Source organism: Pseudophryne corroboree, chromosome 7, assembly GCF_028390025.1.
Source record: "Pseudophryne corroboree isolate aPseCor3 chromosome 7, aPseCor3.hap2, whole genome shotgun sequence".
NCBI classification, from domain to species: Eukaryota; Metazoa; Chordata; class Amphibia; order Anura; family Myobatrachidae; genus Pseudophryne; species Pseudophryne corroboree.
In genome coordinates this window covers 265110011-265137458 of record NC_086450.1, presented here as the reverse complement: position 1 = coordinate 265137458, position 27448 = coordinate 265110011, and the positions used below count along the sequence as shown (strand labels likewise).

At 45.6% G+C, this 27448-nt stretch overlaps 1 protein-coding gene across 1 annotated transcript in view; it reads right to left on the bottom strand.

The window, feature by feature from the left end:
- CALCRL (calcitonin receptor like receptor) overlaps positions 1 to 12095 on the bottom strand; it is a 743490-nt gene extending 731395 nt beyond the window's left edge. Inside the window, exon 1 of the mRNA XM_063934127.1 lies at positions 11882 to 12095. The gene's annotated coding sequence lies outside the window, so the exon portion shown is untranslated. The remainder of the gene's footprint in view (positions 1 to 11881) is intronic.
- Between the last annotated feature and the right edge of the window lie 15353 nt (positions 12096 to 27448).

The window sequence follows — 27448 nt, the reverse complement described above, 5'->3', positions numbered from 1 at the left end:
AGTGTGGTGTATGTGGCTACTAACTGTTGTCGTCTTTTCCTGCTACTGCATTGGGCTGGTTAACTAAAACTGAGCTCCTGTGCCGGGAGGCGGGGTTATAGAGGAGGCGGCGCTATGCATCTTGGGAACAAAGCTTTTGAGCCTGTTGGTGCCTTGGATCAAGATCCTACTCTATACCCCAATGTCTATCCTTGTGGAGCCCAGTGTACCTCGCAGAAAGAGATTTAACAAAGGTAAGTTCTTATCATAAATCTCATTTTCCCCAGCCGTATAGAAGAACTGTATTAGACCTATATAGAATTTGACGACAGAGAATAACCATGGCCTATGTCAAAGTCAGAAAAATATCACGCTGCACATTGCCATATATGCACCTCATGCGTGTGCCCGCTGCACGTGCACAGGCCCTCCCGTGTGTGCGCATATTCGCAGTCGCGTGCACGCTCAGGCGCACGGTATGTGCATTTACGGTAGAGTTTGTGCGTGTCTAGCTTGCGACTCGATCGCTACATATTTAATCAAAATAATGTATTTTATAAGTTAATATTCCCCTGAGTTCAGCAGGTATCAGTGGGTTTAAAATGGCTCTTTGACCTTAGAGATTCCCCTTTGCATGTTGGGAGGGCTTCACATGTTCTTATGCATAGTTAAGCACAGAAATAGTAATTGAAGATTAATTGTATTCCGAATAAATTACACCTAAGACCAGTCAGTTTCTTTCCCGCAGACGGAATACAATAGCCTTTAATTACTCTAAGCTTTGAGATTCAATGAAGAGGGCTGGCACTTTGTTTACGAATGGGTCCAGGTTTCTCTCCAGAAGAATGATTGCTGAGATGTCATTGTCTCAACTGAACGTGGACAGTGAGAAAACAAAACAAAGCCCAGAGACAGGGTTTGTTTTGTATTCCCCAAACAATAGCTTTCCACAAGACAGGAATTTGAAATAATAACAAGTGTTAGTCATCACCCAACGTTTTGCATAACCAAGATCACATGGCCAGCCCAGCTCACTGATACAGCTAGCCCACATGCTGTGAAAGACACACACTTTCTGTGGATCACACACCCCCACAGCTGGAACGCAGGTATGATATATCCACTGGAAATCACAGGGCTCACTCACTCAGAACCAACCTAGCATCCAGAAGCATGGCTTGCTCATCACCAGGACTGATCTCCTTACTAAGGCTAAGTATTGTATACACATGGCTTAATGGCATAGAATAGTTAAATATGTGTTTGTGGTAAAGTAGTTGTGAAATGATTGGCATAGAATAGTTAGTTTGGAGATACAAATGGCTTAAGGTTAATGGTGCTTGTGCAGTTATGTGATTGTTGTGTGTTTGTGATGATACTCTATGAAATCTGTAATGAATTGGAACAGTAGACAATCTGTAGCATAGCATCTCTGGTATACATTTATGGATGGTGATTTATAACAGATTATAGTAGTTTTACATGATGCATCTTGCTGAAGGTTAGAAGTCAAAACATACTTCCTTTTGTTACTGTAGTCATGTGCTTGTAGCAATAGCAGGCTGATATTTGTGGGTACCTGGTGATCTGGTCTTGTGATGGCTCATATGGACAGCATGAGATGTGTGGTGCTGATTCTGGAAGGATAGCATAGTCAGCATACCATATGCTCTGGTTATTGAGATACTGTGTTGGCTTGAAATTGTGAAAGGTGATTAGATGGTTTGGAATTGTAAAATCAGCACATATGCATTATATTGAAGCTTAGACATTTTGGAATATAGTGGAGTCTTATGTCTTCTGCTATGTGATTATGGTGTAGCAAAGAATGCCATGTGTTTGGACTTGCAAATCTAAAATGGCTGCTGGCATTCCCTTTTGAACCATATGTTACAGACTTTGGAATCATGGGAGTTTTTCCCAAAATGGAGTCTAGCTTCTGTCCCATGCGGTATTGTAGGGACCATTGTGTTGTTGCTGTGTGTTGTGTATATAGGGACAGCCAGCCTAGGTGAGCTCACTTTTCTCTCCACAAAGGTTCCCAGCATTGACTAACTGCGCAGTGATCATTCCCACATGTGTAAGTTCTCTGCAGCCATATTTTTACCTCCTATTTGTTGTAAGCCATTCTCTCTCTCCTTCCCCTTAAATGTAATTGTGCCACTATTGTATATTAACGTGTAGTAATTCTGTTAGGTATTTATGTTAGCATGGTAGTGTATAAACTGTACTGTATATTCTTTTGCAATTGAACGTTCATTCTCTCCCTTAAAGGTGTTAGAACCTTAGACCGGTATTTGAGTGTTTATTATATTGCTAAGGGTTCTCTGAGCGTTTCAGCCGCTCATACAGCTTTAAACTAACAAGGTTACACTGCATTGCATCTACACATTATCACTGCACAAAGGTTTACAGTATAAGTACATTCCTTAAGGTATAGTTATTAAAGTTTAATTCTGTAAGTGTCTGCGACGCCTGTGTTCATACCCTGTGCACAGCGTCTGCTACGCTAAGGGCGTACCCTTGCGGTACTTTGTGCGCCAATTGCGTACTGTGTCTCTTAACCTTTTAGAGTGTTTAATATAGGATATATATTAGGCTTTGTCACCTATTTAGTCTGCCCCCTTATTTTATATTTTTCATACCATATTTTTATCTCAAACCTTATTTGATCCTTATTTCTTTGTAAGGATATCCTTATGTCTATCCCATGCATGTTTAAATTGCTCTACTGTCTTAGCCTCTATCACCTCTGATGGGAGGCTATTCCACTCGTCCACTACCCTTTCTGTGAAGTAATTTTTCATCAAATGTCCCCTGAACCCCCACCGCCCCTCCAGCCTCAGTGTATGTCCTCATGTTCTATTGCTTCTCTTCATTTGGAGAATGTTTCCCTCCTGGACTTTGTTAAAACCCTTGATATATTTGAAAGTTTCTATCATGCCCCCCCCCCCCCCCCCCTTTCCCTTCTCTGCTACAAACTATACATATTAAGATTTCTTAGTCTTTCTGGGTATGTTTTGTGATGTAGGCCATGCACCATTTTAGTTGCCCTTCTTTGTACAGTCTCTAAAGTATTAATATCCTTTTGAAGATATGGCCTCCAGAATTGAACACAGTATTCTAGATGAGGCCGTACCAATGAACTATACAGTGGCATTATTACTTCTTTCTGCTGCTGATTCCTCTCCCAATGTAGCCAAGCATCTGACCTCATTGCTTTGTTACATTGTTTACCTGCCTTTAAGTCACCTGAAATAATGACTCCTAGATCCCTTTCCTCCTCAGTAGTTTCCAGTATAGTGCTATTAATACTATATTTAGCCTTTGGATTTTTAAGACCCAAGTGCATGATTTTGCATTTTTTGGCATTAAACTGTAATTTGCTCATGGGCACATCACAGCAGGACACTTGGGAGCTGAAAATACAACTGAAAGGATTTTGCAGCAGTTCTTTTGGCCAGTGGTGTATAAAGAAGTGTCTGAATATTGTTCTTCCTGTCTCGAGTGCCAGTATTATGTTCCCAGACACCATTATTGTAGAGGGCCCGTATGACAGGATACACATGGATATTGTTGGGTCCTTGTTAAAGTCTGCTGGGAGTCATCAGTATATCTGGGTAATAGTGAATTATGGTACTCAATATCCTAATAAACCAAGGTACCGTTCCCCCTTTATGTCTAGAATCATGAGGGAATTATGCAATTTTTTTAAAGTTACTCACCCCAGGACATCATTTTATCTTTCCCAAACTAATGGATTGGTAGAAAGGTTCAACAAAACCTTAAAAAGCATGTTGATAAAGGTTGTTGACAAGGATGGAAAAAACTGGGATTACTTGTTTCCATACTTGTTGATGCTCATTAGAGAAGTTTCTCAGTCCTTTAAAGGATTTTCTCCATTTGTTGTATGGGAGACACCCTAGAGGGTTTCTATATATTGCTAAAGAGACAAGGGAAGAGCACCCCACTCCTTATAAAAGTGTTTTTGAACATGTATCACAGATGCAGGACAGGATTACGGCCATGGTGCCAATTGTCAAGGAGCACATGGAACAGACCCAGCATCTCAACAAAGAGTGTATAATTGGAAAGCCTAGGTATGTACATTTGACTCTGGGTATAGACTTATTTTGATACCCCCAGGGGAAAACATGTTTTTGGTTAAATGGCAAGGTCCATTTATGATCAAGGAGAAAGTGAATGAGGTTAACTATAAGGAATATACCAACCAGACAAGAGAAAGCCTGAACACATTTACAATGTTAAACTCATTAAACCCTGGAAGGATAGGTTAGCCCTGTCAGCTAAACCTTGCCCACCAGTAATTTCAACCCCCACTGATGAGTGAAGGCTTCAGAGACACTGTCAGCTACTCAAAAGAACAAGGCTAAAGAGTTCCTCATTAGGAACAGAGATGTATTTTCAGCGCTGCTTGGCCACACAGCCATAATAAAGTATGACATAGTCAAAGCACCAGGGGTCAAGGTTTACTTAAAGCCTTATAGAATTTCTAAAGCACAGCTAGAGGTTGTCACTTAAGAGATAAAAAAAAACATGCTAGAACTTGGTGTTATAGAAGAGTCTAAGAGGTAAATTTACTAAAGCTTCTAAAGCAGAGAATTGGTGATGTTGCCCATAGAAGCCAATCAGATGATGTCTATCATTTTTTTCAAAGACAATAGATAAATGATAGCATCTGATTAGTTGCTGTGGGCAACATCACCATTTTTCTGTTTTACAAGCTTTAGTAAATTTACCCCTAATAGTGAATGGTCAAGCCCCATAGTTCTAATCCTGAAACCAGATGGCAGCCTACACCTCTGCAATGATTTACATAAGTTAAATGCAGTGTCCATGATTGATGCATACCCCATGCCCCTCGTGGATGAGCGGATAGAAAAGCTAAGAACAGCCAGGTATCTCACCACACTAGACCTGACAAAAGGTTACTGGCAAATACCACTAACTGACAGAGCAAAAGAAAAAACAGCCTACTCTGTTCCAGAAGGGCTGTTTCAGTGTAAAATGTTGTCTTTTGGGTAACATGGGGCCCAACAACCTTCCAACGTGCAATGGATAGAATTTTGCAGCTGACTATTTGGATGATGTGGTAATCCTCAGTTCACACTGGGATTCTCCCTTAGAGTCTGTGTACAAGCAATTTTGGACTCAATCAGAAAAACAGGGCTAACAGACAACCAAATGAAATGCTGATTAGCAATGGAAGAGGTTAAATACTTGGGGTTTACCATGGGTAGAGGTCTGATTAAACCCCAACTGAACAAAATTGAGGCTTTCCAAAACTGGTAAATAAAAAACAGGTAAGACTTTTTGGAGATAACTGGGTATTACCAACAGTTTATTCCTAATTTTGCCCCCACAGCAGTTCCTTTATCAGACCTTACCAAAGATAAACAATCACATATGGTGAAATGGAACCCTGTGGCAGAAAAAGCATTTCAGGCATTAAAAGTGGCGTTATGTACACAACCGGTATTGACAACATCAGATTTTTCTAAAGAATTTGTGGTTCAGACAGATGCCTCAGAAGAAGGGGTAGGTGCCATATTGTGCCAAAACAGAGATGGGGAGGCGAACCCCGTTATTTATTTGAGTAGAAAACTCAATGAACACTATTGTTTAAAAAGAGGCCTTGGCCATTAAGTGGGCATTAAACACCTTGAGGTATTCGCTCTTCAGCAGACGGTTTTAACTAATAATGGATCATCCTCCATTAAAATGGATGTCTGTAAATAAAGGGTAGAATGCAAGAGTAACAAGGTGGTTTTAAGCCTTGCAAGACTTCACATTTACTGTGGAACATAGACCCGCGGCACAACTAGCCAATGCAGATGCATTGCCTTGCATCTTCTGTTTAGGGGCAACAAGTGTTCTGCCCCTTAGGTTAAAACAGGGATGGGGGTGTGACAAGATCACTGGAATAGTGGTGGAAGGAAGGTATATTTGCCCCAGATTTCTAATCTATGCGTTTTAAAAACCCAGGGATATTGTATTGGCTCTGCTGAGAGCTTTTGGCTTTTACCAAAAGCCAGAAAGGGATCTTGCTGTTGGATGTGAGGGCGGGATCTCCATTTATTTAGGCCCAATTCAGATTTTGGGTTTTTATCTTCACAGAAGGCTAATTATACCGCTTTCACATCATAATAAGCGGGTCGCACCCAGGACTTGTACATGGGTCCTTCCCGGGTGCGATCGCTTGAGACCCCTTTCAGACTGGCGGCATCGACCCGGTGCAGAGGCAGTGCCTGGAGATCAGTTCATCTCCAAGCACCACCTGTCCCTATAGCGTCGCCCCTATAGAGTGAACATGTCCCTGGTTGCATTGACCCAGCAACCCGTTCACACTGCACTTCATCCCGGGAATAACCTTGCTTTATTCCTAAATTGAAATACTAGGCAATATACCAGGTTATTTTTGCAATGTGAAAGGGGTATTAGTGACTTCAGCTACATCAGTGTGTTATAATGCTGTCAGCATGATCATTTGGTCTCTCACACTGTCTGGGGAAAAGGAAAAACCTCAATGAGAAGGGTTGAACATGCACACTGCGGCCGGTACGTGTGCGGAGACCAAATTGACATAGCCGCTGCATACAAATGCGCAGCTGCATCCATCTGTGATTCGCCCCCACTGTCTCTCTCTTCCTGACACTCAGACTCTCTCTCTGACACACTCACTCTCTGACACTCTCCCTCACTCTCACTGACACTATCTCTCTATCTCTGACACTCAGACTCCTTCTCTCTTTCCCTGACACTCTCACCCTCACTCTCTCTCCCTCTCTCTGACACTGTCTCTCCCTCTCTTTGACACTGTCTCTCTCCCTGGCACTGTGTCTCTCCTCCTCACTGTCCCTGACACTGTCTCTCTAGACTTCATTATCTCTCCCTCCCTCTCTCTGACACTGTCTCTCCCTCCCTCCATCTCTTTCTCCCTGACACTCTCTGTCTCCATCTCTCCTTCTGACAAAGTCTCTCTCTCTCTCTCTCTCTCTCTCTCTCTCTGACACTTTTTTCTGGCAGTGTCTCTCTGTCTCTCCCTGACATGGTCTCCCTCTCTCTGACACTGCCTCTCTCTGACACTGTCTCTCTCCCCCTCTCTCTTTGACACTGTCTCTCCCTCCACCTCTCTCTCTGCCTGACTCTCTGTCTCCATGGCGCTCCCTGACACATTCTCTCTCTGTCCCTCTCTCTCTTTCTGCCAGTGTCTTTCTCTCTCCCTGACACTCTCTCTCTCTCTCTCTCTCTCTCTCTCTGGCAGTGTATCCCCCCTCATACACACTCTCTCTCCCTGAATCCCTCTCTCTCTCTAGTTCTCTCTCCCTCTTTTTCTCCCTGATTTTTTCACTCTTGCTCTCCTCTCTTTCTCCCTCCCTGACACTCTCTCACTCCCCTCCCTCTCTCTTCCTAACACTGTGTCTCTCTCTCTCTCTCTCTCTCTCTCCCTCTCTGTCTCCCTCTTTCTCTCCCAGACACTCTCACTCTCTCTTGCTCCCCTCCCTTCCTCTCTCTTGCTCCTCCCCCTCTTTCTCTCTCTGACACTCTCTCTCCCTCTAAAACCCTCTCTCCCTGATGCCCTTTCGCTCTCTCTTCTCTCTATTCCCTTCCTCTCTTTCTCCCTGACACCCTCTCTCATGCTCTTCTCTCTCTTTCTCTCATTCCCTCTTTTTCCATGAAACCTTCTCTCTCTCTCTCTATGGCCGACCTCTCTCCCTCTCTCTCGCTCCTCTCTCTCTTTCTCTCTCCCATTGACACCCTGTTTGTCTCTCATCCCTCTCACTCTCTCTCTCCTGCTCCACTAAGGTGCATTGTAGTGACAATGACGAGGGGGCCCTTTCAGGATTTTGCTATGGGGCCCACAAAGTTCTAATTACACCCCTGTCAGTGGTGCTCTCTCACTCTCAGTAAATCTCCACTGATATGACTGATATGATCCATCTCCCACAATCCTGTTTCACACTCACAGCTGAGCTAATCAGTAAGGCCAGTACTGTCAGAGAGTAGGCTTCTCCTCATTTGCAGCCTTTGTAAAGCTGGGGTCAGTAACTGAGCTAAGATTAGGGCTGTCCCAGAAAATTACATTGTGCCTAAATTAAGTAAATTGTGCCTAAATTAAGTAAATTAATTAAATTGTGCCTAAATTAAGTAAATTAATAAGTAGATCTCTACTTAAAATGGAAGGTCCTAAAATTAACTTGGGCACTACTATGAGGGATAAAATGAACCAGTGCACTATTACTGTATAATGCATAAAATTAACTAGGGCAATATTACTGTATGGTGCATAAAATGAACAAGCACTTTGCAGAGACGTATCTATAGAAGCATTGGGTATGGGGTTGTGGCGAACAAGGCACTGCGGTCGGAGCCACAGCACAATCGAGAAACATGCATACTGCGGATCTGGCACAGCACAGTCCAGAAAATATTGGCCAATAGCAAACGAATCAGGGCTGTGCCCAGGGCTGAATCAGACCCTATGTATATGGATATGCTTCAATTATCTTTCCCTCAAGATGATTTTGCTTTACCATGTTTATTGTGTCAGTAAAATGTTTTGCATATAGAGTTGGATGTACTAAGTTCACATTCGTGATGCAATAAATATCCCGTCATTGGGTACATACCGGCATTAATAACACCAGTATGTACCTAGAACTGTGATTAAAATCGCAAAGGACAGCTCTCATGATAAGAGCTGTCCTTTGCGATAACTGGACTTCTGGGTTTAGGACCCAGGATTTCTTCTGAGAATTCGCAGTGAGACACATGCACCACGGGGTGTTCTGGGAGGGATCCGATTGTCTCTCCCCATCCTGGCATCATCCTCATTTGGAAGTTTGTCTGCTTTTCAAAATATTGGGGCTTAATGACACGATTAGCCCCTCCATCCGGCTCCCAATTACAGTGATTTTTTTCCCTTTCCTGTCTGCTTCACAGGAAGCGGGTGGTGATGCGAGAGAGTCACATAGTCTTCTGGGGGTGCCCCCAAAAATCATGAGTCTCCTGTAACTTCCAGGAGGGTACGCATGTATACAGTGCCCTTAGAAAGCATGAAACAAATATTAAGTACAGACTGTGCCTGTAGTCATGTGGGTTGTTGCTATATGTACACAGATGTGAATTTATAGAGTGAGTGATATAGGTATAAAACTTTACTGATAATAAAGGAATTCACATCAATGTTGAGATGGATCTACATACAAATTATGTCTCTTACAGCGAGGGTTTGTTCGTTTTTGACCTATCCTATTAGTCAGAGTCAACACCCCCTGTATTTTTGACCTATCCTATTAGTCAGAGTCAACACCCCCTGTATCTTTAGCCCTAGCCGCCACCCCATGCAGGATAAGGATAGGGTAGGGGGGGCAGAGGGGTAAAAATAATGACCCCTTTCCCGATCGGCATTCTAAAAGTTGGGATGCCATGGGTGGTCATGTGACCACCGGCATCCCAACCGCCAGGATAGCGTATCACACCCACTTCAAACAGCCTAGCCTATTTTCACATTCTAACATTTACAAACTGGCATACAGATGCCCCTACCACAATAATCATAATATTAGGGAAGACAATGTAGTATGAGCCTCATTCCTCTAGGAATACATTGTGCTAGGTCAGAAATACCCTAGTAGTACCTGTGGTTATATTGGGGGGAAAAAACATGTTTTTTAGTAAGCACAATCTCTAGGGCCTGACAGGCTGGAACAGTGCTGTGTGTGTGGCAAGGACAGCTGCAGCTGTCAAAATCAATAGCTGCAGTTGTCCGAATAGTCAGTGCCACTGTTCATACTGTATATTTTCCAGCATAATGGTGCATATCTTGCAGATAGGAGTGTCTATAATCACAGGGGTGCTCATTTAACACACGACTCCACATTTAGCCATGGAGAGAAGCAGTATCTGCAGCACATAACGTGCACATATACCACTATACACACTGGCATATTTATAATGGGTGCAGTGTGTGCACAGGGTGCACCCATTTTTTCAATAATTGCCCATAAGGAATCCCATGCCGATGACAGCAGTGCTGCAGAAATCACTGAGAAAATGGCTGATGCACCATTTTTCCACAGATCTGCACATGCGCATTAGAGTCTGATTATTCTAGAGCACAGCACTGAGCCACTGCCAACACAGCACTGAGCCACACTCTATAGCTCTGAGGCGCTGCCAATAGAGAGGAGAGAGCCTGGATGAAAGAGGCTGAACACAGGCCTCCTCATCTCTTAATATACCCCTGGCTATACCCCGTAATGGATGATCAAAATTCTGCCAGTTAAGCAAAGCAACAGGATCAGTTTAGCTACAGTACACAAGTTAGTGGCCAGATTGAATGAGACCAGCCTTTGGTGCTCATACAAAGTAGGCAAATTTTGTTCAAATTATAATTGGGGTTCAGTTTGTGACCAAGCTTTCTGAGATAATGTGGCAAATCTCCAATATCACAGCAGAAATTGCTGTTTTTGGGGCTGGAATGGTACATTACTTAAAACTCCAGATCACAAGTTAAGCATAATTATTCCTAAATTTCACAGGCAAGTGAAGTAATTACTATCTATCTTTACAAAACCAGCATAAATACAATACAAGGCACAATATATACAGTATGTGAAAAACACATTATGTTTAACATGTATATTCATTTTGTTGAACAACAGTACTGGCTGCAAGAGTCTGCAAGGGACTGAGCGGTTTCATTCATGAAGCAATGAAAACAGTGGAGAAACAGACTTGTGCAGAAGTTTCCCATGGCAACCAATCAGCATTTCCCTTACTTTTTATACAATGCACTTGATAAAGACTTCCTTCAAAGCTGATTGGTTGCCATGGGCAACTTCTCTACTGGTTATTTTCTCCACTCTTATGTAGGGTATCCAATTAGCCACAATTCCAATCTCAGGTAAAGTTATCGGCCCCCCAAAAAAATGCTTATTGCGGGTTTGCGCGCTCCCATTTTTTGACCTATCCTATTAGAAAATTGTGAAAACGGGAGACCTGTGAGGTGTTAAATAGTGAAAAGTGCAGGTAAAAATGGGGAAATCAGCCTGCACCCCCAAAAATGCCAGCACCCCCATATACCTGTCCCATATCTTGTACCCCAATTTCTATAACTTTTTACTTTTTCACCTCAAAAATGACATCTTTTTATTGGCTAATTAAATATAATTACAAACGTCAAAGTGCCCAATAAGTCATTAAGGGGGGTGTCCAAGGATTCTGAATCAAGTCCCAACATGTTTACTCAAAAATAAGGATTTTCCCCAACTTCTGACCTGCTCACAGTAGTGATGAGAAATTTGCGATAAACCCAATGGAGAATTATCGCATGCGAGTAATTGGATAGCTGCGATTTTGTGGGATGCGAAAAAGCCACATTTTCTGCTGCGAAAACGGGTTCTCATGGCTAGTTGGATAACCCCCTAGTCTTTATTTGTAATAATCTTGTTGCATTTAGTTACAAATATATTATAATATTATTATTATTATTATTATTATTATTATTATTATTATTACAAACATCCTGATGGCAATATTAATAGACATGTAGTATAGTTTTTATACCTTTAACCAATAAGGTCACTAAATTTGATAGCTATAGTGCACACTGCAAGTAATCAATCCTTGCAGTTGATTTACTTGAAAATAACATTCCCAGGTTACTACACACTGAAGAAGTGACTGCAAACAAAGCGGCAATGAGTCCTGACATAACGGTTTTAATGAATAAACAACACAAATCAGGCCTTTCAGGTTCTTTTAAGTTGTTATGATAGGGTATGACAAATGACAAACATGACTAAATTATTTTACCAACATACATACATACACACTGTTGTCACACTCTATATATTTACATAATCTTCTTACTCACTGTCTGCAAGATCTCACAAGTGTACATCCAGTGGGTGACCAGAAACAGGATTATTCTTCCTTTCAAAGGTAATGTATCCCACAGCCCTCCCTAGATGTGGATTTGCTTAAAAATTATGTTAAGCAAAGTGAGTGCAGTGAATGTGATCATCAACAGGAAACATGAGAGCTTCCTGTTACATCATTGGACTCCGCCTGCATTATGTTTCCTTTCTAAGGAAAGTTCTCCCTGCTACTAGACGTGATCTTCCCTGGAAAATTGCCCACTCCAGACGGTCATATCAACAATGACTTAGTGACATCGACATCCTCTCTGCTGCCAGCCACACTAGCTACAGTGGAAGCAGGATACGGCGCTTGGTACTCAGGAAACGTGTTTCATACTGAGCTCTGTAAGATAAGAGTCGATTAAGTTCTTTCATTTTCTGTCTTATTTGTATGACACCCTGGTCTGCATAAATGGAACGCCAATTGATTATAAAGGAAACAGATTGAACTTTTATGTATGTTTCATAAAATCTTAAACCTATGCACTATGGGGGTAATTCCAAGTTGATCGCAGCATGATTTTTGATAGCAATTGGGCAAAACCATGTGCACTGCAGGGGGGGCAGATATAACATGTGCAGAGAGAGTTAGATTTGGGTGGGTTATTTTGTTTCTGTGCAGGGTAAATACTGGCTGCTTTATTTTTACACTGCAATTTAGATTTCAGTTTGAACACACCCCACCCAAATCTAACTCTCTCTGCACATGTTACATCTGCCCCACCTGCAGTGCACATGGTTTTGCCCAACTGCTAACAAAATTGCTGCTGCGATCAACTCAGAATTAGGCCTAAAGTTCCTGCTGCGATCAACTCAGAATTACTCCCCATGTGCACTGCAGGGGGGGCAGATAAAACATGTGCAGAGAGAGTTAGATTTGGGTGGGGTGTGTTCAAACTGAAATCTAAATTGCAGTGTAAAAATAAAGCAGCCATTATTTACCCAGCACGGAAGCAAAATAACCCACCAAAATCTAACACTCTCTGCAAGTGTTATATCTGCATACCTCCCAACTGTCCCGATTTTCGCGGGACAGTCCCATTTTTTGGGGACTGTCCCGCTGTCCCACCCGTGGGCCGCAGTGTCCCGTGGTGGGGGCAGTTGGGAGGATCATGCACTCGCTGCCCTGCTTAGCAGAGCAGCAGTGAATAGACGCCATGCACATGTGCACAGCGTCTATTCACTGGAGTCAGAGGGAGAGGGGGCATGCCAGCAGCTCACAGAGCGCTGGGCATGCCCCCTCAGTGATGAAAACGGGGGCGTGGCTCACGATCGCAGGTCCTCCCGCAAAGCCATGGCCCCTTTTCTTAGGCCACGCCCCTTTTTCGGGAGCGTGTGTCCCTCTTTATAGAAATGAAAAGTTGGGAGGTATGTATCTGCCACACCTGCAGTGCACATGGTTTTGCCCAACTGCTAACAAATTTGCTGCTGCGATCAACTGTGAACTACCCCCATAATGCGGAATAACAGCTTCTTACTATGGAATGACAGCTGTATTATTCTCCATCACTAAGCAAAATAGCATTAAAACAGTGCAAACAGTATGTCCATTACAAAAACCCTGATGAAAAACTTATGATCCTCTAAGTGCAGACATTGGGCATAATTCAGACCTAATTCAGGTCTAAACTGTGCATGCGTATGCACCGCAATGCGCAGGCGTGTCGCACAGGTGCAAAGCGGATCGACGCTCAGCGATGGGTTGTGCGAAGAATCCATTCGCACGGGCATTCACAAGTAGATTGACGGGAAGAAGCCATTTGTGGGTGTCAACTGATCGTTTTCTGGGAGTGTTTGGAAAAATGCAGACGTGTCCAAGCGTTTGCAGAGAGGGTTCCTGACATCAGTTCCGGTCCCGGGCAGGGTGAAGTGTTTGCAGCGGCTGAGTTAAGTCCTGGGCTACTCAGAGACTGCACAAAATCTGTTTGTACAGTTCTGCTATACATGCAGTTGCACACTTGCAAAGCGAAAATACACTCCCCGGTGGGCGGTGACTATGCAGGACTGCAATAAAAACCCTAGCGAGCGATCAGGTCTGAATTAGGCCCATTATTCCTTTTCCATATATGCCCGCATATACCCATTTACCCTTCTATACATGTCGCATAATGTGGAATGACAACTGCTTATTATGGAATGACAGCTGTTTTATTCGTAATCCCTAAGAAAAATAATATTAAAGCAGTGAATATATTGCATATAAAAACCCTGATTTTTCTATAATCCCCCAAGTGCAAACCCGAATCCTTTTCCATATGCACCTGTTTATACCTGTTCCCTACTATGCATGTCACATAATTCAGAACGACAGCTGCTTACTATGGAATGACTGCTGTTTTATTCGCCATCCCTAAGCAAAACTGTGCATATTTCCCTACTAAAAACACAGATTTTTTTTTTTTTATTATCCTCTGAGCACACACTAATCCTTTTCCACATGAGGCCCACTATTTCTGTACCCAGGCCCGACGCTACCCGCTTAGCAAAGGGATACAAAGCAGGGATGTCTGGAGAGGCGCTCTCCTTGCTTGATGTCCCCTCCTGCTGCCGGCTGATGCTGCACTTGTCACACTGTATGACAGGCACAGGCAGCGGCGCTGTCAGCTTAAAGTGTCCGTTCCCCCCCTCTCTGTCAAAGTGGCAGTGTTCTGGGTCTGAAAAGGGGCGGAGTTACTGGGATTGAGGGGGTGGAGCTACACGGGACATAGGGGGTGGAGGCTGCAATAGATCCGGCCAGCCAGACTAAGAGAATACATTTACTAAGCAGTGATAAGAGCGGAGAAGTGAGCCAGTGGAGAAGTTGCTCCATCAACCAATCAGCAGCTCTGTGTAATTTTATAGTATGGAAATTATAGATGTTACTTCAGTGCTGATTGGTTGTCATGGGCACTTCTCCACTGGCTCACTTAACCACTCATCACTGCTTAGTAAATGTCCCCCTTAAGGTGGGTTTATAACTGCAGATCAATTGATCTGCAGATATATCTATGGACGGATCGGACAGTGTGCTGTGCATACATATTGCCCGATCTGTCAGGGACTGACGTCATGAACTGGGCGGGCGTTTACACACGCCCACCCAGTTCACCTGTCAATCACCGCCGGCTGCCACAGCATGTGTACGTGCGGCCGGCTGGTCGCCCGTACACACACAGCGATACCAGTGGCGGATCCATGGGGGGGCACGCGGTCCCGTGCCTCCCCTGTCATGCCTGGCACTTTTAAAAAAAAGACTGACTCATTATCAGTGGCGTAACTAGGGGTCCGAAGCCACTGCGCTCGCTTGGGGGAGCGCAGGGCTGTGGGACGCCCTAGCCGCCACTGATCTCTGCTGTGAAGGAGGGACACGGAGGGCACAGCGTGCGCCTCTCCTGTGTCCCTCCTGCGTCTCTGGCATGTCTATTAAATTTCTCTATCGTCCTAAGTGGATGCTGGGGTTCCTGAAAGGACCAGGGGGATAGCGGCTCCGCAGGAGACAGGGCACAAAAAAGTAAAGCTTTTACCAGATCAGGTGGTGTGCACTGGCTCCTCCCCCTATGACCCTCCTCCAGACTCCAGTTAGATTTTGTGCCCGAACGAGAAGGGTGCAATCTAGGTGGCTCTCCTAAAGAGCTGCTTAGAGAAAGTTTAGCTTAGGTTTTTTACTTTACAGTGAGTCCTGCTGGCAACAGGATCACTGCAACGAGGGACTTAGGGGAGAAGTAGTGAACTCACCTGCGTGCAGAGTGGATTTGCTGCTTGGCTACTGGACACTAGCTCCAGAGGGACGATCACAGGTACAGCCTGGATGGTCACCGGAGCCGCGCCGCCGGCCCCCTTGCAGACGCTGAAGAGAGAAGAGGTCCAAAATCGGCGGCTGAAGACTCCTGAGTCTTCATAAAGGTAGCGCACAGCACTGCAGCTGTGCGCCATTTTCCTCTCAGCACACTTCACACAACAGTCACTGAGGGTGCAGAGCGCTGGGGGGGGCGCTCTGAGAGGCAAATAAAAACCTTATTAGAGGCAAAAAATACCTCACATATAGCCCACAGAGGCTATATGGAGATATTTAACCCCTGCCTAACTTCAAAAATAGCGGGAGACGAGCCCGCCGAAAAAGGGGCGGGGCCTATCTCCTCAGCACACAGCGCCATTTTCTCTCACAGAAAAGCTGGAGAGAAGGCTCCCAGGCTCTCCCCTGCACTGCACTACAGAAACAGGGTTAAAACAGAGAGGGGGGGCACTGATTTTGGCGATATTGTATATATATAAAAGATGCTATAAGGGAGAAACACTTATATAAGGTTGTCCCTATATAATTATAGCGTTTTTGGTGTGTGCTGGCAGACTCTCCCTCTGTCTCCCCAAAGGGCTAGTGGGTCCTGTCCTCTGTCAGAGCATTCCCGGTGTGTGTGCTGTGTGTCGGTACGTGTGTGTCGACATGTATGAGGACGATGTTGGTGAGGAGGCGGAGAAATTGCCTGTAATGGTGATGTCACTCTCTAGGGAGTCGACACCGGAATGGATGGCTTATTTAGAGAATTACGTGAGAATGTCAACACGCTGCAAGGTCGGTTGACGACATGAGACGGCCGACAATCTATTAGGACCGGTCCAGGCGTCTCAGAAACACCGTCAGGGGTTTTAAAAACGCCCATTTACCTCAGTCGGTCGACACAGACACAGACACGGACACTGAATACAGTGTCGACGGTGAATAAACAAACGTATTTCTCATTAGGGCCACACGTTAAGGGCAATGAAGGAGGTGTTACGTGTTTCTGATACTACAAGTACCACAAGAAAGGGTATTATGTGGGAGTGAAAAAACTACCTGTAGTTTTTCCTGAATCAGATAAAATAAAATGAAGTGTGTGATGATGCGTAGGGTTACCCCGATAGCAAATATTGGCGTTATACCCTTTCCCGCCAGAAATTAGGGTACGTTGGGAAACACCCCTTAGGGTGATAAGGCGCTCACACGCTTATCAAGTGGCGTTACCGTCTCCAGATACGGCCGCCCTCAAGGAGCCAGCTGATAGGAAGCTGGAAAAATATCCTAAAAAGTATATACACACATACGGTGGTTATACTGCGACCAGCGATCGCCATCAGCCTGGAGATGCAGTGCTGGGTTGGCTTGGTCGGATTCCCTGACTGAAAATATTTTATTCATGTACAGCATTTAATAGGATGCATTCTATATATATGTATGTGAGATGCACAGAGGGATATTTGCTCTCTGGCATCAAGATAAGTGCGTTGTCCATATCTCCCAGAAGATGTCAGGGACACGACAGTGGTCAGGTGATACAGATCCCATACGGCAGATGGAAGTATTGCTGTATAAAGGGAAGGAGTTATTTGGGGGTCGGTCCATCGGACCTGGGGACCACAGCAACAGCTGGGAAATCCAACCCTTTTTACCCCAAGTTACATCTCAGCTAAAAAAGACACCGTCTTTTCAGCCTCAATCTTTCCTTTCCCATGAGGGCATGCAGGCAAAAGGCCAGTCATATCTGCCCAGACATAGAGGTAAGGGAAGTAGACTGCAGCAGGCAGCCCTTTCCCAGGAAAAGAAGCCCTCCACCGCGTCTGCCAAGTCCTCAGCATGACGCTGGGGCCGTGCAAGCGGACTCAAGGTGGGGGGGTAGTCTCAAGAGTCTCAGGGCGCAGTGGGATCACTCGCAAGTTGACCCCTAGATCGTACGAGTATTATCCCAGGGGTAAAGATTGGAGAGTCGAGACATCTTCTCCTCGCAGGTTCCTGAAGTCTGCTTTACCAACGGCTCCCTCCGACAGGGAGGCAGCATTGGAAACAATTCACAAGCTGTATATCCAGCAGGTGATAATCAAAGTACCCCTCCTACGACAAGGAAAAGGGTATTATTTTTCCACACTATATTGTGGTACTGAAGCCAGACGGCTTGGTGACACATAGTCTAAATCTAAAATGTTTTGAACACTTACATAAAAGGTTCAAATCGAGATAAAGTCACTCAGAGCAGTGATAGCGAACCGGAAAAAAGGGGACTATATGGTGTCCCTGGACATCAAGGATTACCTCCATGTCCAAATTTTGTCCTTCTCATCAAGGGTACCTCTGGTTCGTGGTACAGAACTGTCAATATCAGTTTCAGACGATGCCGTTTGAATTATCCACGGCACCCCGGGCCTTTTTACCAAGGTAATGGCCGAAAAGATGTTTCTTCAAAGAAAAAAGGCATCTAAATTATCCCTTACTTGCACGACCTAAAAAGGGCAAGTTCCAGAGAACAGTTGGAGGTCGGAAGAGCACTATCTAAAGTAGTTCTTCGACGGCACGACTGGATTCTAAATATTCCAAGAATCGCAGCTGTTTTCCGACGATACGTCTGCTGTTCCTAGGGATGATTCTGGACACGGTTCAAAAAAAAGGTTTTTCTTCCCGAGGAAAAAGCCAAGGAGTTATCCGACCTGTCAGGAACCTCCTAAAACCAGGAAAGGTGTCTGTACATCAATGCACAAGAGTCCTGGGAAAAATGGTGGCTTTTTACGAAGCAATTCCATTCGGCAGATTCCATGCAAGAATTTTCCAAAGGGATCTGTTGGACAAATGGTCAGGGTCGCATCCTCAGATGCACCTGCGAATAACCCTGTCGCCAAGGACAAGGGTATATCTTCTGTGGTGGTTGCAAAAGGCTCATCTATTGGAGGGCCGCAGATTCGGCATACAGGATTTGATCCTGGTGACCACGGACGCCAGCCTGAGAGGTTGGGGAGCAGTCACACAAGGAAGAAACTTCCAGGGGGTATGGACGAACCTGGAAAAGTCTCTTCACATAAACATTCTGGTACTAAGAGCAATCTAAAATGCTCTAAGCCAGGCGGAACCACTCCTGCAAGGAAAACCGGTGTTGATTCAGTCGGACAACATCACGGCGGTCGCCCATGTAAACAGACAGGGCGGCACAAGAAGCAGGAGTGCAATGGCAGAAGCTGCCAAGATTCTTCGCTGGGCGGAGAATCACGTAATAGCACTGTCAGCAGTGTTCTTCCCGGGCGTGGACAACTGGGAAGCAGACTTCCTCAGCAGACACGATATTCACCCGGGAGAGGGGGGTCTTCATCCAGAAGTCTTCCACATGCTAATAAACTGTTGGGAAAGACCAATGGTAGACATGATGGCGTCTCGCCTCAACAAGAAACTGGACAAGTATTGCGCCAGGTCAAGAGATCCACAGGCAATAGCTGTGGACGCACTGGTAACACCTTGGGTGTACTAATCAGTATATGTGTTTCCTCCTCTGCCTCTCATACCAAAGGTATTGAAGATTATACGGTGAAGAGGAGTAAGAACAATACTAGTGGCTCCGGATTGGCCAAGAAGGACTTGGTACCCGGAACTTCAAGAGTTGGTCACGGACGACCCGTGCCCTCTACTTCTGAGAAGGGACCTGCTACAACAGGGTCCCTGTCTCTTTCAAGACTTACCGCGGCTGCGTTTGACGGCATGGCGTTTGAACGCCAGATCCTAAAAGGGAAAGGCATTCCAGAAGAAGTCATTCCTACCTTGATTAAGGCAAGGAAGGAAGTCACCGCGAAACATTATCACCGCATTTGGCGAAAATATGTCGCGTGGTGCGAGGATCGGAGTGTTCCGACGGAGGAATTTCAACTGGGTCGTTTCCTACATTTCCTACAATCAGGATTGTCTATGGGTCTCAAATTGAGATCTATTAAGGTTCAAATTTCGGCCCTGTCAATATTCTTCCAAAAAGAATTGGCCTCAGTTCCTGAGGTACAGACTTTTGTTAAAGGAGTACTGCATAGACAGCCTCCTGTGGTGCCTCCGGTGGCACCGTGGGATCTAAATGTAGTTTTAGATTTCCTCAAATCCCATTGGTTTGAACCATTGAAAAAGGTGGATTTTAAATATCTCACATGGAAAGTGACTATGTTACTGGCCCTGGCTTCCGCCAGGAAAGTATCTGAATTGGCGGCTTTATCTTATAAAAGCCCTTATCTAATCTTCCATTCGGATAGGGCAGAACTGAGGACTCGTCCGCATTTTCTCCCTAAGGTGGTATCAGCGTTTCACCTGAACCAACCTATTGTGGTGCCTGCGGCCACTGGCGACTTGGAGGACTCCAAGTTGTTGGACGTTGTCAGAGCCTTAAAAATATACATTTCAAGGACGGCTGAAGTCAGAAAATCTGACTCGCTGTTGATACTATATGCACCCAACAAGTTGGGTGCCCCTGCTTCTAAGCAGACGATTGCTCGTTGGATTTGTAACACAATTCAACTTGCTCATTCTGTGGCAGGCCTGCCACAGCCTAAATCTGTTAAGGCCCACTCCACAAGGAAGGTGGGCTCATCTTGGGCGGCTGCCCAAGGGGTCTCGGCATTACAATTCTGCCGAGCAGCTACGTGGTCGGGGGAAAACACGTTTGTAAAATTCTACAAATTTGATACCCTGGCAAAAGAGGACTTGGAATTCTCTCATTCGGTGCTGCAGAGTCATCCGCACTCTCCCGCCCGTTTGGGAGCTTTGGTATAATCCCCATGGTCCTTTCAGGAACCCCAGCATCCACTTAGGACGATAGAGAAAATAAGAATTTACTTACCGATAATTCTATTTCTCGGAGTCCGTAGTGGATGCTGGGCGCCCATCCCAAGTGCGGATTATCTGCAATACTGTACATAGTTATTGTTAACAAATTCGGGTTATATTGTTAAGGAGCCATCTTTAAGAGGCTCTTTCTGTTATCATACTGTTAACTGGGTTTAGATCACAAGTTGTACGGTGTGATTGGTGTGGCTGGTATGAGTCTTACCCGGGATTCAAATTGCCTCCCTTATTGTGTACGCTCGTCCGGGCACAGTACCTAACTGGAGTCTGGAGGAGGGTCATAGGGGGAGGAGCCAGTGCACACCACCTGATCTGGTAAAAGCTTTACTTTTTTGTGCCCTGTCTCCTGCGGAGCCGCTATCCCCCTGGTCCTTTCAGGAACCCCAGCATCCACTACGGACTCCGAGAAATAGAATTATCGGTAAGTAAATTCTTATTTAAGTGTCCGTTCGTGAGCTCTGATTGGCTCACGAACGGGCACTTCATTTAACACACACGCCGGAGACGCAGGAGGGACACAGGAGAAGCGCGCGCTGTGCCCTCCGTGTCCCTCCTTCACAAAACAGCGGGGGAGCGAAGGGGAGTTGTACCTGGCACTGGGGAAGCATATTTGGCACTGGGGGGGAGGGGGAGCATATTTGGCACTTGGGGGGGCATATGTGGCACTGAGGGGGCATATGTGGCACTGGGGCAGCATATTTGGCCCGGGGGGGGGAGCATATTTGGCACTTGGGGGGGAGAGGGGGCATATATGGCACTGAGGGGGCATATGTGGCACTGGGGGAGTATATTTGGCACTGGGGGTATATGTGTACCTGGCACTGGGTGGGGGGGGGGGCATATTTGACATTGGGGGCATGTGTGTACTTGGCACTGTGGGGGAATATCTGGCACTGGGGGCATATGTGGCACTGGGAGTACAGCCCTAGCAACAAGCATAATCCCTTAGCAACGAGCATGACAGCCAGTGCATGCAACTCCTGGCAACGAGCATGACACCCTGAGCATGAAAACCCCTGGCACCGTGCATGGAACCAAGAGCATGAAACCTCTGGCAACGAACAGGTAATTTAAAAGTAATTAGAAGCCTTACTGTAGGACTTAATGTGTAATGGGCATTGCGGTGTGTGGCATAATGTATCACGGACATTGTGGTGTGTGCCATAATGTGTCACAGGCATTGCGATGTGTGGCATACTATATCACGGGCATTGTGGTATGTGGTATAATGTCTCGGGGGCATTGCAGTGTGGCATAATGTATAAGAGGCATTGCGGTGTGTGGCATAGGGTATAACGGGCATTGCGGTATGTGTCACAGGCATTATGGTGTGGCATACTATATCACAGGCATTGTGGTATGTGGTATGTCTCAGGGTCATCGCGGTGTTTGTCATAATGTGTCACAGGCATTGTATGTGCTATAATGTATCAGGGGCATTGCAGTGTGTAACGTAATGTATAACGGGCATTGTGATGCGTGGCATAATGTGTCACAAGCATTACGGTGTGTGGCATAATGTGTCGGGGGCATTATGGTGTGTGGCATATTGTGTCATGGGCATTATTGTGTGTGGCATAATGTCTAAGGGCCATTGCAGTATGTATAGTGGGCATTACTATAAGGAGGAAAAATGACAATGTAAGAGGCATGAGTCAGGATTATTTTTATTTCCTGTGGTGGCCAACGTCTGGGCATGCAGGTTGCAAAACTGGGGTATAAGGTATCCTTTTCCTGCAATGCCACGCCCCTTTACGCAAAGCCACACCCATTTCAACAAAGCCACGCCCCATCTGCGGTGCGTAAGCCTTCGGCGCACGCAGATTCATCGCTTTACTAGTGACTAGGGAGGCCAATCCCGGGATCGGCGGGATCCCGGGATTTGGGCCCAAAAATGCCGGGATTTGAATCCCGGGATTGGAGCATCCAATCCCGGGATTCACGGGATTGCACTGCACATGTGCGGGAGGGAGTGTGTGAAAGTAATACTACTTACACTTAGGCGGGCGGCAGCCATAGACGAACGCTGAACGCGGCGACACTTCAAATGTGGCGCCGGCCGCCAGCCAATCAGAGCTGGCGGACCGGCAGCCAATCAGGGAAGCTGCCGCGGCAGCCAATCAGGAGCGACTGCTGCGGCAGCTTCATTTGAAATGCAGCCGCGTTCAGTGTGTCCATGGCTGGCGCCCACCTAATAGTAAGTGTTATTACTTACACCCAGCCTCCCTCCCGCGCCGCTACCAACCCTCCCCACTACCTACTGTACACCGTCCCGCCCAGCTACCTACACTCTCCCGCCCAGCTACCTACAACCTCCGCACTGCTAACTACACCCTCCCGCCCAGCTACCTACACCCTCCCGCCCAGGTACCTACAACCTCCGCACCGCTACCTACACCCTCCCACCCAGCTACCTACACCCTCCGCACCGCTACCTACACCCTCCCGCCCAGCTACCTACACCCTCCTGCACTGCTACCTACACCCTCCCTCCCTTCCCAGCCGCTACCTACACCCTCCTGCACCGCTACCTACCCTCCAGCGCTGCTCCCTACACCCTTCTTTACTGATCCCTACTGCAATCCCGGGAATCCCGGGATTGATCGTTTTTCAATCCCGAATCCCGGGATTGAAAAAACGGCCCGGGATTGGCCTCCCTACTAGTGACAACTTAAGGGGGGGGGGGCAGAGAATTTTTTGGCTTGGGGGAGAAAAATTTCTAGTTACACCACTGCTCATTACAGTGCGCTGCAGCCGTCTGTAGTAAAGTCGGAAGACTCGGAGGAGACGAGAGGCTTTCCCCTTCTCTCTCTTCCCCTCCTCCATGGTCCAGCCACAAGCGACATGCGAGCTGCCGTAGGGGTCACTGACCGACAGCCGCTGGAGCTTGGCTCGCCGTACATGAATCATGCAGGCGACTCACCAGCACCTGGACTCGGAGGGGCAGCAGAAGCCCTCACGGGAAGGTCAGTGAGTGGGTTTCAGGAGAGGGAAGAGGGCAGCACTTACTAACTTCTCTGCTGCACCCATATAAATAGATTTATATATGTATATATGTGTGTGTATGTGTATATATATATATATATATATATACTTATATATATATATATATATATATATATTTCACACACACACTGTCTCTCTCTTTCTCTCTTCCTCTTTCTCTCTCTTCCTCTCTCCCTCGTTCCCTCTCCTCTCAGCTACTGTGTTAAGCTCCCATGTTTTCTTCTATCTGTTTCCACAGTGATACTTTCCCTTCATGCCTCTGTATTCCTCACTACAAATGTCTCACTACTCCCTCCTACTCCTACAGAGACCTTAGGTACCCACTGCCTCTCCCTGTCCCCCTCTCCTTGTTACCCACTGCCACCTCCCCCTGGCATCACCCACTTTTTCCTTGTCACCCTTTCCCTGGTGTTACCCACACTGTCTCTCACTGTCACCCTCTCTCTGTCATCCACTGCCTCTCCGTCTCCCACTATGTCTTCTTTACCCATTGCCTCACCCTCTGCCTCTCCTTTGCGTCACTATAAACCCATCACCCTCTCTCTCCTGTCACCCTCTGCCTCTCCAAAGTGTCACCCTCTTCCCGTCTTACGAATACGACATTCCCTTTGAGGCCGTGACCCTTGTTGCTAGGTCATGCCCTTGTTGTGAGGCCACGCACACCTTCATGGGACCGCACGCCTTCGGCGTGCACAAGGTGCCCCCCCTGTCATTTTTTTCCTGGATCCGCCCCTGAGTGATGCGCCAGTATATCGGTAGATATATTGGCCTTCGGCTGTGCTGAAGAGACGACGTGATATGTCTGCAAACTACGGAGTTCACAGACATATCGCCTGTACACACTGACCGATAGAACGGCCAATATATCGGCCAGTGTGTACCCACCTTTAGGTAAGTGGTGGGAAAGTGAGTGAGTGAGTGAGTGAGTGAGTGAGTGAGAGAAATTGTGTGTCAGGATCTGCCCTAGAGCCAGCCATTAATCACCACTATGCCGGTTTCCGTGGCTCAGGGGTGTTGTCAGTCGTAAGCTGCTGCGCCGGCCGGGGCCATGACAAATGCTTCTGTTTCATCTTAGGTTACATTGTTGTTAGAATGCTTGGTGTTTACAGAATGCTGGACAGCTATGTTCATAATCAGCTGACCGCAGTAATGCCCAATGGAAATCCAGGAAGTGCTCAGCTGACTACTCTATCCAATGGCTATCTGTCTCACGGTATATAAGTGGGATCCTGGGAACAGGAAGTTGCATGTACAACTTTTTTCTCCAGTGCATGCTGCTGTATGTTGCTGCTCCAAGTTCCAAGCTCCACTTTGTGTTTCCACATGTATTTCCAGAGCATTTTTACGTGTGTATCACTTGGTGTTTCTTCAAGTTTTCAGGTGTCGAAGTCGAAAATATTGCAGCCATACGCACCAAGTACAAACACCACACAGATGGCCTCAGTGCGCGTACTTATTCTGTCGTGCATGCATATACTCGCAATTTGCGTATAACAGCTCACACGGTAGTACGTATTAGCGCGTGGTATGATTAATTACGGTAGCATTTGTATTTGCATGGAAAAGCCACAAAGACACATTTTCATATTTAATCCACATAGTGCACGATTTACACATAGCCTACATGCACCACACCAGCGAGTTACACTTGCTTGAAAGGTACAATAACAAAGGAATTCACCTTTACAGGATATGAGGGGACAGAATTAGGTTAGGAGGTGGTGTTTGGTATCCAGCTGTACAGTATATTAAGAGCAATATTATGGTAGCAGTTTGCAGAAGATAGCACGCTCCTGCGCATAGATATGCACAGGAACAGAATATTAATATTACACTGTATTTACTGTATTTTGATATTCGGCGGGAACCCAGTGGAGACCATCTGCAAGTGCACCTGAACCAGGCATCGCCCACCTATTCAAACTGACCTATGACCCCTCCTGTACTGTAAATGACCAGCCCTGTGACCTATGGGTGAAGACATTACAGTTTCTATTGTATCATGAACTGGACAAATGTATAAAAAGCCAAGCTGCCTGGCCGGTCACACATTCTCTGAAAGTTGACCGAGGACCGGGACCAGGTGGCGCTTGCGAACAAAATGTATGTACCATTGATTGTAGCCTGTATCTCTAATTGTGACTTGTATTACTATTGTAACCCCCTGTTAGTAAATAACTGTTTGTGGGTTGGATCCCAACATATTTAAATACAATTGGTGTCGTGTCCTTTTCCTGCTACGGTTTAAGGTGTATTTCAGCCACACATGTAGCTGCATTGTGCACTTGTCGGTGTGTTTGTACGTAAAGTGTGTACTTTGTACGTCCGTTGCGGCGTGTGTACGCAAAGTGAGTACACGGTACGGGCCTGTGTACGCTAACTGGGTAAAAAATACGTAGGTTAAGGATTACATCCAGCAGCCGCAGCGGCTAAGGTTTTAGTGTAAAAGGTATAGCTTTTGTGTCCTGTAAGTTAATCAGCATTAACAATTGGGAGCTCAGTCCGGTTTTTCACACATTCATAGACTTGCAGATCATAGCAGACTTTGATCTATCAGCAAAGGGTGGAGACGCATCTTTAAGTAAAACCTTTCCCTGGTTGCTTGGGTGTTTTAAAACCCTCTTTTGTGCTGATTAGATCACGTCTGCTCTGTCTTTTCTACAGAGGTGCTGATGGAACCCGGAGGAAACAGGAAAAAAGCTATTTCAAAATATGTGTGTAAAATTTTTGGTGCCAAAAGCGTACACAAAGCGTGCCAATACTTTGCATACTCTCTCACATACTGCTGCCATATTTTTGCCATAGCTTATTACAGTCATTATAGATCTGTGTGAAATTGGAATACATTTGTTTGCTATATATATATATATATATATATATATATATATATATATATTTGAAATAGTGTATTAAGGGTGTAATCGTAAAACACAAAATGCAGCTCCGGCCTGGTCGCTTAGGTTTATACGGAAACAACTGTGTGTTGTGTTTGTGAGTGATAGTAGTGTTATTGCTCACATTTATAGAGATTGTGTGGTTTATTGAGTTGCGGACACACGTTTGTACACGTGGTACGGACAAAGTACAGGAGCGCACATGTGGCGTAATGGCACGCTCGGTCGCGTGTTTATGCAAGACTGCGTAGGATTGCGGGTGCAAAGTAAAACCACACGATAGTTGTTCAATTAAAGGCGGGATATTATACATTTAATACAAATAGCACATAACTATCCGATTTCAAAAGCAGATTACAACGATATTTTGTTTAAACTGTATTACCTCTGGGGTAAAGTAGCCAGTCAAAGGGAATTTATATTTTCTGTACAGAAAAGAAAAACACTGTGTATTTGAGTGAGTGAAAGTATTGAACCCCGAGGAGAATTCGGTATCCCGTAGAGAACACTGGGTTAGCAGAGGCCCGGTGGCGTAGGGTTCGCAACCTTACGTGAAAAAGAACTAGGTGTTCAAAGTGAACTGTGTGTCCCAAGTGAACTAGGTGTTCCAGGTGAACTAGGTGTTCCAGGTGACAGCGATCGCAGGGCGGATAGATAACAAGTATCTATACGCTGTGCGATTGAACCGCACGTCCGTGTGTTCCACACAGAACAAAGTGATATTATTGTGTCATAAGCGCTGTGGAAAGCATACGCAGACGTGATTGTGTAAACAAGGGGTTTTTCTCTGATTATGTCAGGAAATCTCCCTGGTGGAAATCCACTGGAAAGGGTGAGCAATAGTTATTGAAGTTTTCTATTTTTCACCCTACAAAAATTCCAATGGAAAGATACCGAAAAGAAATTTTTCGCTGCCTCTCTCAGGAAAATATTCCAACAGAGCCTCCATCGAAAAGAAATTGTGGTGCTGCAAGGTCTTATAGGAGCCCTAAGTTGGGTACATTGCCTTCCACTATCAACAGTGTATT